Source organism: Salmo salar, chromosome ssa18 (assembly GCF_905237065.1).
Source record: "Salmo salar chromosome ssa18, Ssal_v3.1, whole genome shotgun sequence".
In the NCBI taxonomy this organism is placed as follows: Eukaryota; Metazoa; Chordata; class Actinopteri; order Salmoniformes; family Salmonidae; genus Salmo; species Salmo salar.
This window is the reverse complement of record NC_059459.1, coordinates 56,476,112-56,490,964: the sequence shown is the minus strand read 5'-3', so window position 1 is coordinate 56,490,964 and position 14,853 is coordinate 56,476,112.

Genomic DNA, 14,853 nt, shown 5'->3' with positions numbered 1-14,853 from the left:
CGTCTAGCCATACTCCCAAGTACTTGTATGAGGTGACTACCTCAAGCTCTAAACCCTCAGAGGTAGTAATCACACCGGTGGGGAGAGGGGCATTCTTCTTGCCAAACCACATGACCTTTGTTTGGGAGGTGTTCAGAACAAGGTTAAGGGCAGAGAAAGCTTGTTGGACACTAAGAAAGCTTTGTTGTAGAGCATTCAACACAAAATCTGGGGAGGGGTCAGCTGAGTATAAGGCTGTATCATCTGCATATAAATGCCTGAGAGAGCTTCCTATTGCTTGAGCTATGTTGTTGATGTAAATTGAGAAGAGCATGGGGCCTAGGATCGAGCCTTGGGGTACTCCCTTGGTGACAGGCAGTGGCTGAGACAGCAGATGTTCTGACTTTATACACTGCACTCGAGAGAGGTATTTAGCAAACCAGGCCAAAGACCCCTCAGAAACACCAATACTCCTTAGCCGGCCCACAAGAATGTAATTGTCTACCGTATCAAAAGCTTTGGCCAAGTCAATCAAAATAGCAGCACAACATTTCTTAGAATCAAGCGCAATTTTGACATCATTTAGGACCTTCAAAGTTGCAGTGACACATCCATAACCTGAGCGGAAACCAGATTGTGTACACGAGAGAATACCATAGACATCAAGAAAACCAGTCAGTTGATTATTGACAAGTTTTTCCAACACTTTTGATAAGCAGGGCATAATAGAAATTGGCCTATAACAGTTAGGATCAGCTTGAACTCCCACTTTAAATAAAGGATGCACCGTGACTGCCTTCCAAGCAATGGAAACCTCCCCAGAGAGGAGAGACAGGTTAAAAAGGGTTTATTCTCCAGATCATTAACCGTTTCCCACAACTTCTTGGGGTTAGACCCACAGAGAGAGAACTGCTCCTTAAACTAACTTTGGCCTTCCGAATAGCCTGAGTGCACTTATTTATATTTGCCTGAACGAGAGCCAGAGCCTGAGTATGCTTGTGCCGAGTGATTTGCCAAATGGAATTCTTGAGGGGGAGTAACTCTGCCAGATCACAGTTGAACCAGGTGCTGAACCTGTTTGTGGCGATCGTCGTAAGGAGTAGGCCAAGGTGCAGCGTGTTCACTGCTCATGCTAAATATTTATTTAACTCAGAACACTATACAGAACAATAAACAAAGCACCACAAACGTCACGTTCTGCAGGCTTTACAGAGCTGTGCAAAAACAAGATCCCACAACTGAAAGTGGAAAAAAGGGCTGCCTAACGATAAAGGGCTGACAACAATAAACAGCTGCCTCTGATTAGGAACCATACTCGGCTCAACACAAAGAAATAGAAAACATAGAAATGAATATAGAAATACAAAATCTAGAATGCCCACCCAAATCCCATCCTGACCTAACCAAAATAGAGAAAATAAACTGCAATCTAAGGTCAGGGCGTGACACTGTTTTTTGTTGTCATTTTATTTATGGGCGCGTAATTTGTTAACAATACCACTGAAAAATAAAAAAATAAGGTCCAAGCATCTTCGACAGAGGGGGATCAAGCTGATTCTATACCAATTTAAGTGGCACCTCGCTGTTAAATTTATATGAACCTACATTTCTCTGTAATAGTGGAATAATTGAAAGTGTGAAATTATTGTTACACAACCTGTGGGAGGAAGCACAAACCACCTAGGTGAAAATAGGTTATAAATTCCTGGGTTAAATGTTTATGATTATGAGACTTGGTGATGGCCTTAGGGCATAAATTCCAAGTTTAAACTGCCGGTTATTTTTGTGTTTGATGAGACTTGGTGATAGGGCTTAGGGCATGAATTCCAAATATAAAACGCTGATTGTTGTGATAGAGTTAAGAGTTTGAGTATTTTTCTGATAAGGTATTCTGTAATTGTTCTATGTATTTTGTAATTGTTCTATGTATCATATCTTCTGTGTGGTATGACTAGATGGTGGGATGTTAAATCAGGAGTTAGTTTTAGACAATATAAAGCCTGTATATTTGAATTAGCGGAGTGAACATTTCGATCAGATGCTCAAAGGGTTGGCTGTGGGTGGATAAACCTTAAAGCATACACCATTGCTGTATTAGGGAATACACCTGCCCATATGTTACTGACCCACGCTATTTTAAAAAGAAATAGTTTGGAAGTAATAGTTTCTCCCTTGGAAGGAGAAGATTATCACAGAGATACCAGGATTGTTGTGGAGGTTACACCAAAGTTTATACCAGCTATAAATTATCTTGAACCCTTTACTATTTCGTGGTTGCTCCATAGAGGACGATTATTTTACACCACCCATAAATGACATGGTATTCAGTTATCATTTACTTATCACCCTGCTTTAAATAAACGTATGCGAGTTAAGGGATAGACTATACACATACAGTGCCTTGCGAAAGTATTCGGCCCCCTTGAACTTTTCGACCTTTTGCCACATTTCAGGCTTCAAACATAAAGATATAAAACTGTAATTTTTTGTGAAGAATCAACAACAAGTGGGACACAATCATGAAGTGGAACGAAATTTACTGGATATTTCAAACTTTTTTAACAAATAAAAAACTGAAGAATTGGGCGTGCAAAATTATTCAGCCCCCTTAAGTTAATACTTTGTAGCGCCACCTTTTGCTGCGATTACAGCTGTAAGTCGCTTGGGGTATGTCTCTATCAGTTTTGCACATCGAGAGACTGAAATATTTGCCCATTCCTCCTTGCAAAACAGCTCGAGCTCAGTGAGGTTGGATGGAGAGCGTTTGTGAACAGCAGTTTTCAGTTCTTTCCACAGATTCTCAATTGGATTCAGATCTGGACTTTGACTTGGCCATTCTAACACCTGGATATGTTTATTTGTGAACCATTCCATTGTAGATTTTGCTTTATGTTTTGGATCATTGTCTTGTTGGAAGACAAATCTCCGTCCCAGTCTCAGGTCTTTTGCAGACTCCATCAGGTTTTCTTCCAGAATGGTCCTGTATTTGGCTCCATCCATCTTCCCATCAATTTTAACCATCTTCCCTGCCCCTGCTGAAGAAAGCAGGCCCAAACCATGATGCTGCCACCACCATGTTTGACAGTGGGGATGGTGTGTTCAGGGTGATGAGCTGTGTTGCTTTTACGCCAAACATAACATTTTACATTTTAGTCATTTAGCAGACGCTCTTATCCAGAGCGACTTACAAATTGGTGCATTCACCTATAATATCCAGTGGAACAACCACTTTACAATAGTGCATCTAAATCTTTTAAGGGGGGGGTTAGAAGGATTACCTTATCCTATCCCAGGTATTCCATGAAGAGGTGGGGTTTCAGGTGTCTCCGGAAGGTGGTGATTGACTCCGCTGTCCTGGCGTCGTGAGGGAGCTTGTTCCACCATTGGGGTGCCAGAGCAGCGAACAGTTTTGACTGGGCTGAGCGGGAACTGTGCTTCCTCAGAGGTAGGGAGGCGAGCAGGCCAGAGGTGGATGAACGGAGTGCCCTTGTTTGGGTGTAGGGCCTGATCAGAGCCTGAAGGTACGGAGGTGCCGTTCCCCTCACAGCTCCGTAGGCAAGCACCATGGTCTTGTAGCGGATGCGAGCTTCGACTGGAAGCCAGTGGAGAGAGCGGAGGAGCGGGGTGACGTGAGAGAACTTGGGAAGGTTGAACACCAGACGGGCTGCGGCGTTCTGGATGAGTTGTAGGGGTTTAATGGCACAGGCAGGGAGCCCAGCCAACAGCGAGTTGCAGTAATCCAGACGGGAGATGACAAGTGCCTGGATTAGGACCTGCGCCGCTTCCTGTGTGAGGCAGGGTCGTACTCTGCGAATGTTGTAGAGCATGAACCTACAGGATCGGGTCACCGCCTTGATGTTGGTGGAGAACGACAGGGTGTTGTCCAGGGTCACGCCAAGGCTCTTAGCACTCTGGGAGGAGGACACAAGGGAGTTGTCAACCGTGATGGCGAGATCATGGAACGGGCAGTCCTTCCCCGGGAGGAAGAGCAGCTCCGTCTTGCCAAGGTTCAGCTTGAGGTGGTGGTCCGTCATCCACACTGATATGTCTGCCAGACATGCAGAGATGCGATTCGCCACCTGGTTGTCAGAAGGGGGAAAGGAGAAGATTAATAACGTTTTGCATTGTTGCCAAAAAGTTCGATTTTGGTTTCATCTGACCAGAGCACCTTCTTCCACATGTTTGGTGTGTCTCCCAGGTGGCTAGTGGCAAACTTTAAATGACACTTTTTATGGATATCTTTAAGAAATGGCTTTCTTCTTGCCACTCTTCCATAAAGGCCAGATTTGTGCAGTATACGACTGATTGTTGTCCTATGGACAGAGTCTCCCACCTCAGCTTTAGATCTCTGCAGTTCATCCAGAGTGATCATGGGCCTCTTGGCTGCATCTCTGATCAGTCTTCTCCTTGTATGAGCTGAAAGTTTAGAGGGACGGCCGGGTCTTCAAAGATTTGCAGTGGTCTGATACTCCTTCCATTTCAATATTATCGCTTGCACAGTGCTCCTTGGGATGTTTAAAGCTTGGGAAATCTTTTTGTATCCAAATCCGGCTTTAAACTTCTCCACAACAGTATCTCGGACCTGCCTGGTGTGTTCCTTGTTCTTCATGATGCTCTCTGCGCTTTAAACAGACCTCTGAGACTATCACAGAGCAGGTGCATTTATACGGAGACTTGATTACACACAGGTGGATTCTATTTATCATCATTAGTCATTTAGGTCAACATTGGATCATTCAGAGATCCTCACTGAACTTCTGGAGAGAGTTTGCTGCACTGAAAGTAAAGGGGCTGAATAATTTTGCACGCCCAATTTTTCAGTTTTTTATTTGTTAAAAAAGTTTGAAATATTCAATAAATTTCGTTCCACTTCATAATTGTGTCCCACTTGTTGTTGATTCTTCACAAAAAAATACAATTTTATATCTTTATGTTTGAAGCCTGAAATGTGGCAAAAGGTCGAAAAGTTCAAGGGGGCCGAATACTTTCGCAAGGCACTGTATAGGGCTATTTTGTATTCATTTATCTGTATTCACATTACACGTAGAGCCTAATTACCTTTATTTTATTTTTTTCAAAAACACTTTTTGAGATATGGTAGACGGGAGCTCAGAGTTACCTGAGGGACCGATTGCTATGAAACCTGCCACCCCTCTACAGTTCTTAGTAGGAAAATACCCCACAATGGAAAAAGACTTGGCATGATTGGACAAAGAAGCCTCTGAATATAGATGGGCTATGGATGGGTCATTTAATAAAACCAAGTATCACCATGTGCAGGACATCGTGAAAAGAAGACAGGAAAATAAGACAAAGGGAAAGAAAAAAATCCACCCTGTTCTCTGTGACTGCTTTGGCAATGTTAAAAACTGAGGGTAACCTATTCTGGTCCCAACCGAATGCCACCTGTTTGAAGAAAGAATTAGCAATGTTTAAACACCCTGACTCTCTTAAGACAAAGAAGCTTCCTCTAGAATGCAGCGCTCCACCATATGCTCCACCGCCCCCTTCCTACTGCGGAGATAGGTTTAAAGGAATTTATCCACTACTCCCAAACAAACTAGTAGATCCAGGTGCTTGGTCTCCAGGACCAGAGGGAGGAAGAGTCCCGAGCCAAGGAGGGGATTCTGACCACGAATCCATTTTGTTGCTCCCAGCCTATAGACAGAAACTAAAAGAGGAAGTGCCCGTGCTCAGATCTGTTCAACGCTGGTCCGACCAATCGGATTCCACACTTCAAGATTGCTTCGATCACGTGGACTGGGATATGTTCCGCATAGTGTCGGACAATAACATTGATGAATACGCTGATTCGGTGAGCGAGTTTATTAGCAACTGCATCGGTGATGTTGTACCCACAGCGTCTATTAAAACATTCCCCAATCAGAAACCGTGGATTGATGGCAGCATTCGCGCTTTCAGTGCGAACCACTGCTTTTAATTAGGGCAAGGTGACCAGAAACATGACCGAATACAAACAGTGTAGCTATTCCCTCCGCAAGGCAATCAAACAAGCTAAGCGTCAGTATAGAGACAAAGTAGAGTCGCAATTCAACGGCTCAGACACGAGAGGTATGTAGCAGGGTCTACAGTTAATCACGGACTACAAGAGGAAAACCAGCCCCGTCACGGACCACGATGTCTTGCTCCCAGACAAAATAAACAACTTCTTTGCTCGCTTTGAGGACAATACAGTGCCACTGACACGGCCCGCTACCAAAACCTGTGGGCTCTCCTTCACTGCAGCCAACGTGAGTAAAACATTTAAACGTGTTAACCCTCGCAAGGCTGCCGGCCCAGACGGCAGCCCCAGCCGCGTCCTCGGAGCATGCACAGACCAGCTGGCTGGTGTGTTTACGGACATATTCAATCAATCCTTATCCCAGTCTGATGTTCCCACATGCTTCAAGAGGGCCACCATTGTTCCTGTTCCCAAGAAAGCGAAGGTAACTGAGCTAAATGACTATCGCCCCATAGCACTCACTTCCGTCATCATGAAGTGCTGTGAGAGACTAGTCAAGGACCATATCACCTCCACCCTACCTGACACCCTAGAACCACTCCAATTTGCTTGACGCCTCAATAGGTCCACAGGCGACGCAATCGCAGTCACACTGCACACTGCCCTAACCCATCTGGACAAGAGGAATACCTATGTAAGAATGCTGTTCATCGACTACAGCTCAGCATTTAACACCATAGTACCCTCCAAACTCGTCATTAAGCTCGAGACCCTGGGTCACGACCCCGCCCTGTGCAACTGGGTCCTGGACTTCCTGACGGGCCGCCCACAGGTGGTGAGGGTAGGTAACAACATCTCCACCCCGCTGATCCTCAACACTGGGGCCCCACAAGGGTTCGTTCTCAGCCCTCTCCTGTACTCCCTGTTCACCCATGACTGCGTGGCCATGCACACCTCCAACTCAATCATCAAGTTTGCAGACGACACTAAAGTGGTAGGCTTGATTACCAACAATGACGAGACGGCCTACAGGGAGGAGGTGAGGGCCCTCGGAGTGTGGTGTCAGAAAAATAACCTCACACTCAATGTCAACAAAACAAAGGAGATGATCATGGACTTCAGGAAAAAGCAGAGGGAGCAGCCCCCTATCCACATCGACGGGACAGTAGTGGAGAAGGTGGAAAGTTTTAAGTTCCTCGGCGTACACATCACGGACAAACTGAAATGGTCCACCCACACAGTCAGCAGTGCCTCTTCAACCTCAGGAGGCTGAAGAAATTCGGCTTGTCACCAAAAACACTCACAAACTTTTACAGATGCACAATCGAGAGCATCCTGTCGGGCTGTATCAACGCCTGGTACGGCAACTGCTCCGCCCACAACCATAAGGCTCTCCAGAGGGTAGTGAGGTCTGCACAACGCATCACCGGGGCAAACTACCTGCCCTCCAGGACACCTACACCCCCCGATGTCACAGGAAGGCCAAAAAGATAATCAAGCACAACAACCACCCGAGCCACTGCCTGTTCACCCCACTATCATCCAGAAGGCGAGGTCAGTACAGGTGCAACAAAGCGGGGACCGAGAGACTGAAAAACAGCTTCTATCTCAAGGCCATCACTGTTAAACAGCCATCACTAACATTGAGTGGCTGCTGCCAACATACTGACTCATCTCTAGCCACTTTAATAATGAAAAAACTGATGTAATAAATGTATCACTAGTAACTTTAAACAATGCCACTTTATATAATGTTTACATACCCTACATTACTCACCTCATATGTAAATACTGTACTCTATACAATCTACTGGATCTTGCCTATGCCTTTCGGCCATCGCTCATTCATATATTTTTATGTACATATTCTTATTCATTCCTTTACACTTGTGTGTATAAGGTAGTTGTTGTGGAATTGTTAGGTTAGATTACTTGTTAGATATTACTGCATGGTCGGAACTAGAAGCACAAGCTTTTCGCTACACTCGCATTAACATCTGCTAACCATGTGTATGTGACAAATAAAATTTGATTTGATTTGATGGTACCAGGAATGTTGTCTTTACTGGAGACTTGACTTTTCTAAATAGGGAGACATGGGAACCTGGTCCCCTGCCAGACCAAGACGAAAACTCTCTCCCACCACCGGGTAAGATGTATTAAGAACTAGGAGATATATGGAATGATGCCAGGACACAATCAACACCTCTCTACCCTAGAGTTACCACGGCAAAGGACCTCATGGCAGCTCAAGAAAAGAAGGTGCAGAGAGAAATGGATAAAGCTGTTGAAAGAAATCAGACGACATTGCAATGATGAAGACAGAGACAAAAGGATAAGTGGAAGCAACTTAACAAAGGAAGAGAAGAGGAGATAAGGCGAAAGTGGAGCTGAAATTGAAGAAGGTGGCGAGTTTGCCGATAGTCTGAAGGACTCTCATGCACGTGCTGTCAGTTCACAGAGTATGCAGCAACAGCTGGATCGCCCGAGGACAGAACAAAGGCGCTTATCAAACATGGTGCAAAGTGAGGTAGCACTATTTCAGGGTGAATTTAAAAACATACAGCCTCGAACATCACAGAGACTGGAGATGAAACGGACTGAATGGATGAAGACACAACCAGGTGAAGATGACAGTCCCGTGGGAACGTATCCCCTGGTAATAAACAATTGCAGAGCCTGGAAAAAGATGAAGACTAAGGAAAGAGCAAGAAAGGCTGGACTTGACACACAGCTCAAGAAAGCCCAACTAGCCCAACTGGACAAAGGATAAACCAACAATCTAATGGTAGCTGTAACTCCAGCCACCCAGCAACAACAACCACCACCACAACCACCTCAACAGCCTGCATCACAGTTTCACCAAGCACCTGCAGCTCAGTTCCCTCCTCAGCCATATGGGAACCCACAACCATACCTACCACCACTGAGACAACCGCTGGTGTGCTGGACAGGTCATATGAGAAACATGTGCCCACAACAACCACGGTAGCAACCTTGGCAGCAGAGGGGAAGAGGTCAATGGAAAGGGAATGCTGGCAGGGGGAACTTCTAAGGTGGTAGAGATGGAAGACTAGCCTACACTGGACAGCCTCAACCTGTTTTTTCCCCCAGACTCAACCAAATGGTGGACAATATGGATGGCCCCAACAGCCTCCTGCGACAAACCAGGTGTGGTTCCCACCGCAGAATAATCAACAATAGGGATGCCCTGACCCCCTTCTCCAGTGTCACCAGTACATATTTCCAGATGGTACCAAAGAACCAATCATTACTCTGAAGGTCAACGATCAAGGGGTACCATTTTTCAATAAACACTGGAGCTCACACCTCCTGCATTTGATCTACAGGCCAACACCTCGGCCTGGGACTCACATCTAAGTCAGTGAGGACAATGGGAGTCACTGGGATACCCCAAAAGATGAGGTCTGCATCCCTGTGATAGGGCACTGGCAGCTACGGCTTATGCAGTTGAGAAATCTGCCACTCTGCCGTTACAACACCCTACTACTGTATACGTCTCCCATGCTGTGATGGCATTACTGAATCAGAAAAACTCATGCCTTTACAGCTGCACGACTGGCTAGGTACGAATGTCTCCTGACACAGCCTCACCTTACGATTCAACAATGCTCTGTTGTTAACCCAGCAAAACTGCACGTGTTTGGAAGATGGAGAATCTCACCACTGTCCTGATCAAGTCCAACGTGATTCTAAAGCCAGGCCTGATCGCTATGATGAACCTCTTGAGCTCCATGATGTTACTCTCTTTGTTGACGGCTCTGCCTATATTGATAGGGAGACTGGTAGGAAACATGCAGGGTTTGGTATAGTTTCATTAGATAGGACAGTATTGATTGAACAGCCTTTGCTAGAACATTTCTCAGCACAACAAGCTGAGCTTCTAGCACTTACTGAAGCATGTATATTAGGTAGTGGTTTGAAGGTTAACATTTATTCTGACTCTGCATAGCCATTGGTGTTTGCCTCTCCTGGGTTGCCGTTTGGAAGGGTAGGGACTTTGTTAACGCGTCTAGTACTCTTATTAAACACAGTTTACAGATAGAAGTCCTGCTTGATGCTATGTTGCTTCCTGCCAAGTTGGCTATTCTTAAGGTCTGTGCCCACACAGGTAACACTGACAGCGTTAGTTTGGGTAATACAGCTGCTGATGCTGCTGCTAGGAATGCTGCTTCTCGTTGCCATTCTCATGCTACTATGCTTTCCTCCCCGTGTACATTTTAAATCAGTGATCTGGACCAACACCAGACTGCGGATGCACTTAATCACCCTTTGTGGGAGTCTAGAGGTTGCTCTAGGGGCCCTGATGGCCTGTGGAGGCAGTCCCTCCCTGGCAAACCTGTTCTGCCCTTACCTCTCGTCTCCTCTGTGTATCGCCTGGCCCACGGGGTGGGTCACGCGCCAAGGGGGAGATGGTAAGACTAATATCTGACACCTGGTTTTGTCCAAATCTAATTTAAATTTTCAAAACACACATGTATATATGTACTACATGCATGCAATACAACATTGGTAAGGGTACCCCCCTGAAACCAGGGAAATTTCCAGCGCCAGCCGGCCCGTTCACCCATTTAGCTATGGATTTCATAGACATGCCTGAACGAAAAGAAAGAAAGAGATACTGCCTGGTAATAATTGACCATTTTACCAGGAGGGTTGAAGCATTTCCAACCGTGCACTGTGATGCCAAAACAATAGCAAAACTTCTGGTAAGGGAAATCCTCCCTAGATTTGGCGTTCCGGAAGTTCTCTCTGCAGACAATGGCATCCATTTCACAGGAGATGTGGTTGCACAGGTGCCTACCCAATTGGAGATACATCAGAAGTTTGTTTGTATCTACCACTCACAAAGTAATGGGCTTACTGAGAGGGCTAATCAAACCATTAAAGGGGGGCTTCCCAAAGCATGCCACTCCATAGGGAAGTCATGGGTAGAGTGTCTTCCCTTAGTCATGAAAATGTTTAATAGTATAAACCGGGGAACAGGGCTTAGCCCACATGAGCTCTTAATTGACCATCCAATAAACGTTCCTTTACACAGAGCAATGACTCCAAAACTGACTGAGCTGACTGCACTGAATGATGATTTGAGTAAATATATGAAGGAACTAACCCATGCTGTTAGGTCTTTGTATTCCCAATACAGGAAGGCCCAGAAAGTTCCAGAACAGGGCGACCCAGACAGCCTACCTGTTAATGTTGGAGAATGGATCAAGCTTAAGGTCCAAAAAAGGAAATGGAACCACCCCAGATGGATGGGCCCATACCAGGTCATCGCGGCAACACCTACAGCAGTGAAGGTCCAAGAGCATCAGTTGAGGCAACACCTATCACACTGCCAGAAGACGTCAGAGCCATCCTAACAGATAAGAGTGCACACCCAGACCCAGATGTTGTTACACATGACCACTATGGTCACATTATTAAAAACAAAAATTGGGGTAAACCTTTACGGTACATGTTTTTGGTGCTTCTTATTCTGCACCAGCAGTCTCTGCTCGGAGGAATAGAGATCCAGGGGAACCAATTGAAAACCAGTAATCAATGGATAAACATGGTCCAAAATCTGAGTAGACGAGCCACGCCTATTGGTTAGTATGTAGTCGTTTTGAAAAACCCTCAGAGTCAGAGTGAGTTGTTTGGATCAATTGTCATAGGTGATTGGATTGACAACATCACCTACTCCATGCAGGTCCATATGAATTTGACTATTGCTGGTTTTGCCCTTCTTTCTACTGATGTTCAGAATCTTAAAGCTGTTACAGCCAGGTATAGCCTGGCATTAGACTACATCCTAGCTAAGGAGGGTGGATATTGCAGGGCCCTAAATTCTATTTCCCCCACTGAATGTGTTATGCATCTCCCTGACTCCTCTGATAATATGACAGAGATTTTGAAAGAATTAACACAGTTGGCTGATACCTACACCCCCACAGGAGAACACTCCTGGTTCCCGTTTGTGTGGTTGAAAGATAAACTAGGACATTTTGGATTTAAGTTGTTTTCCATTTTGGTTCCATTACTGCTCCTACTGATCGTTTTGTTTATTTGCATTTGTGCATTCTGTGCAACTGGCTAATGTGTACTTCATAAGGCTATGCCAGGCATGTTTATGCTTCATGTTCCTCATCCCCCAGACCCTTATTTCTATCCTCAATCTCTTGAGGATTGCTTGCAATCTAATGCACCTTTTATGGATGATTCTTATAATCACTATGCTTGAGTTACTTCGCTTTTGTTGAGGCCTGGTGGCCTCAAAGGGGGGAATGAAGAGGTTATACCAAGGCCTCATACCTTTTAAAGGGTTAATAAATTGTGTTATGATAAACCTCTATGTGTGTGTTAACACCTGTTTTGAGTGTTGTGCCCTTCAGACACTATCAGAAGGCGGAAACCGCCTACGCTCATACTCCTCCTGTCTGGGCCCCAAATCAAATCGGTCACATACACATGGTTAGCAGATGTTAATGCGAGTGTAGCGAAATGCTTGTGCTTCTAGTTCCGACCATGCAGTAATATCTAACAAGTAATCTAACAATTACACAACAACTAGCTTATACACACACACACACAAGTGTAAAGGAATGAATAAGAATATGTACATATAAATGTATGGATGAGAGATGGCCGAATAGCATAGGCAAGATGCAGTAGATTGTATAGAGTACAGTATATACATATGAGATGAGTAATGTAGGGTATGTAAACATTATATAAAGTGGCATTGTTAAAAGTGACTTGTGATACATTTATTACATCCAATTTTTTATTATTAAAGTAGAGATTTGAGTCAGTATGCTGGCAGCAGCCACTCAATGTTAGTGATGGCTGTTTAACAGTCTGATGGCCTTGAGATAGAAGCTGTTTTTCAGTCTCTCGGTCCCAGCTTTGATGCACCTGTACTGACCTCACCTTCTGGATGGTAGAGGGGTTAACAGGCAGTGGCTCGGGTGGTTGATGTCCTTGTTGATCTTTTTGGCCTTCCTGTGACATCGGGGGGTGTAGGTGTCCTGGAGGGCAGGTAGTTTGCCCCCGGTGATGCGTTGTGCAGACCGCATTACCCTCTGGAGAGCCTTACGGTTGTGGGCGGAGCTGTTGCCGTACCAGGCGGTGATACAGCCCGACAGGATGCTCTCGATTGTGCATCTGTAAAAGTTTGTGAGTGTTTTCGGTGACCAGCCAAATTTCTTCAGCCTGCGCCTCTTCAAGAAGAAGAGGCGCTGTTGCGCCTTCTTCACCACGCTGTCTGTGTGGGTGGACCATTTCAGTTTGTCCATGATGTGTACGCCGAGGAACTTAAAACCTTCCACCTTCTCCACTACTGTCCTGTTGATGTGGATAGGAGGGTGCTTCCTCTGCTGTTTCCCGAAGTCCACGATCATCTCCTTTGTTTTGCTGACGTTGAGTGTGAGGTTATTTTCCTGACACCACACTCCGAGGGCCCTCACCTCCTCCCTGTAGGCCGTCTCGTCGTCTGAGGTCCTGAGAATACGACTGGTTTTCTGAGAACACAAGGCTGCCGCAGGCCTGATGAAAACAGCCACCTGTCAGAAGATTCTTAGACTCGTTCACCTTGTTATGACCCTATACTTGTGATGAAAGGTCAAGTTTCGGTCAAACCCACCTCTGAGCTTTTAATTGCTGACAAGATGGTTGCTGCTGTCACGGGGAGGTTAGATGTATTAAAATGTTGTTGCCAGGGAAAGTCACGCAAGGGGGACTGGGGAGGCTTTAGGAGTTACAGGATGTCTTAGACACTTTGCAGAACCTGGGTAGAGCTATCATATACTGTAATCTGTACCAATTTCTGCCTACAATTGTATTGCTAAAGAAGAATTTAATACTTAAACAAAGAGTTTGTTTCCTTTCTACTTCCAATATATGATAACAAGTTTGATAATTATATAGACCTGATCATCTGTTGAAGAAATTGACCAACAACATGCACATTTCCAGATATAATCAACAGTAATACAATCAGGGCATGGCAAAGGACAGGGAGAGCTCTGCAGTATTGATTTATAAGATTTGAATGTGCATTAGATGGCAACAAGATCCTTTTGTACAGCAATTTCATCAGGTAACATGAATACAAAGCCGGCGAGAGGTGGTTAGAATAGGATGGGAGGCCAAGAGTCCGTGTGACCAATAGAGAGTCAGAGTCCCGAGTATGGGAACAAACATAATATAGACTGTCCCACGTTGGGTAAACAAGCAAGCTCATAGTCAACAAAGCACGCAGAATTGGTGAGGCAAATAGCATAAAGCACTTTCGAAAAATATAACAACTTGGGGCTAGCCATTGTTCAGAGTCACTCGCCTTAACAGTGCATGTGTGCTGGAGGCGAGCGAAAGCTTGGGAGAGAGAGGGGAATGTGGCGGGGGTACCTGTAGCAGACAGGGGGAGACAGACCAAGGCAGACGGTGAACAGATTGCCAGATGGAATCCAAGCAGCAGTGCAGCAGGCAACGGGAGTAGGTGTCACACCCACTTGGGAGAAGCTTTTTTCGGGAGGCAGATTCCTTGTAGAAAATCCCAGCTAACTAGCTAACATAGCTAGCAAGTCTCTGTCTGTCTTTTCCATGTGGAAAAGGAGGTCATCAGCTAGCTAAATATTTTCAGTATCGTCCAGACATCCAAACGAAGTTGTCCCGCGTGGCTCTTGTATTTTTGGTGGCGGTGCATGCATCTTAGGTGGCGGTGTATGCACCTTAAAAGTTGGATACGATCCACCAACTGAATCTCAAAGAAGAGCCACAGCCAACCGTACTTTCAGCATTCCCCACAGAAGGCCAGACATGATTCAAACGCAGCAACAGGTTCCAGTTACACAGCTAGTTAGCTTGTTTGTGAGTTTGTTGTGTGTACTTCACTTTGGCTTTGTTTGCAA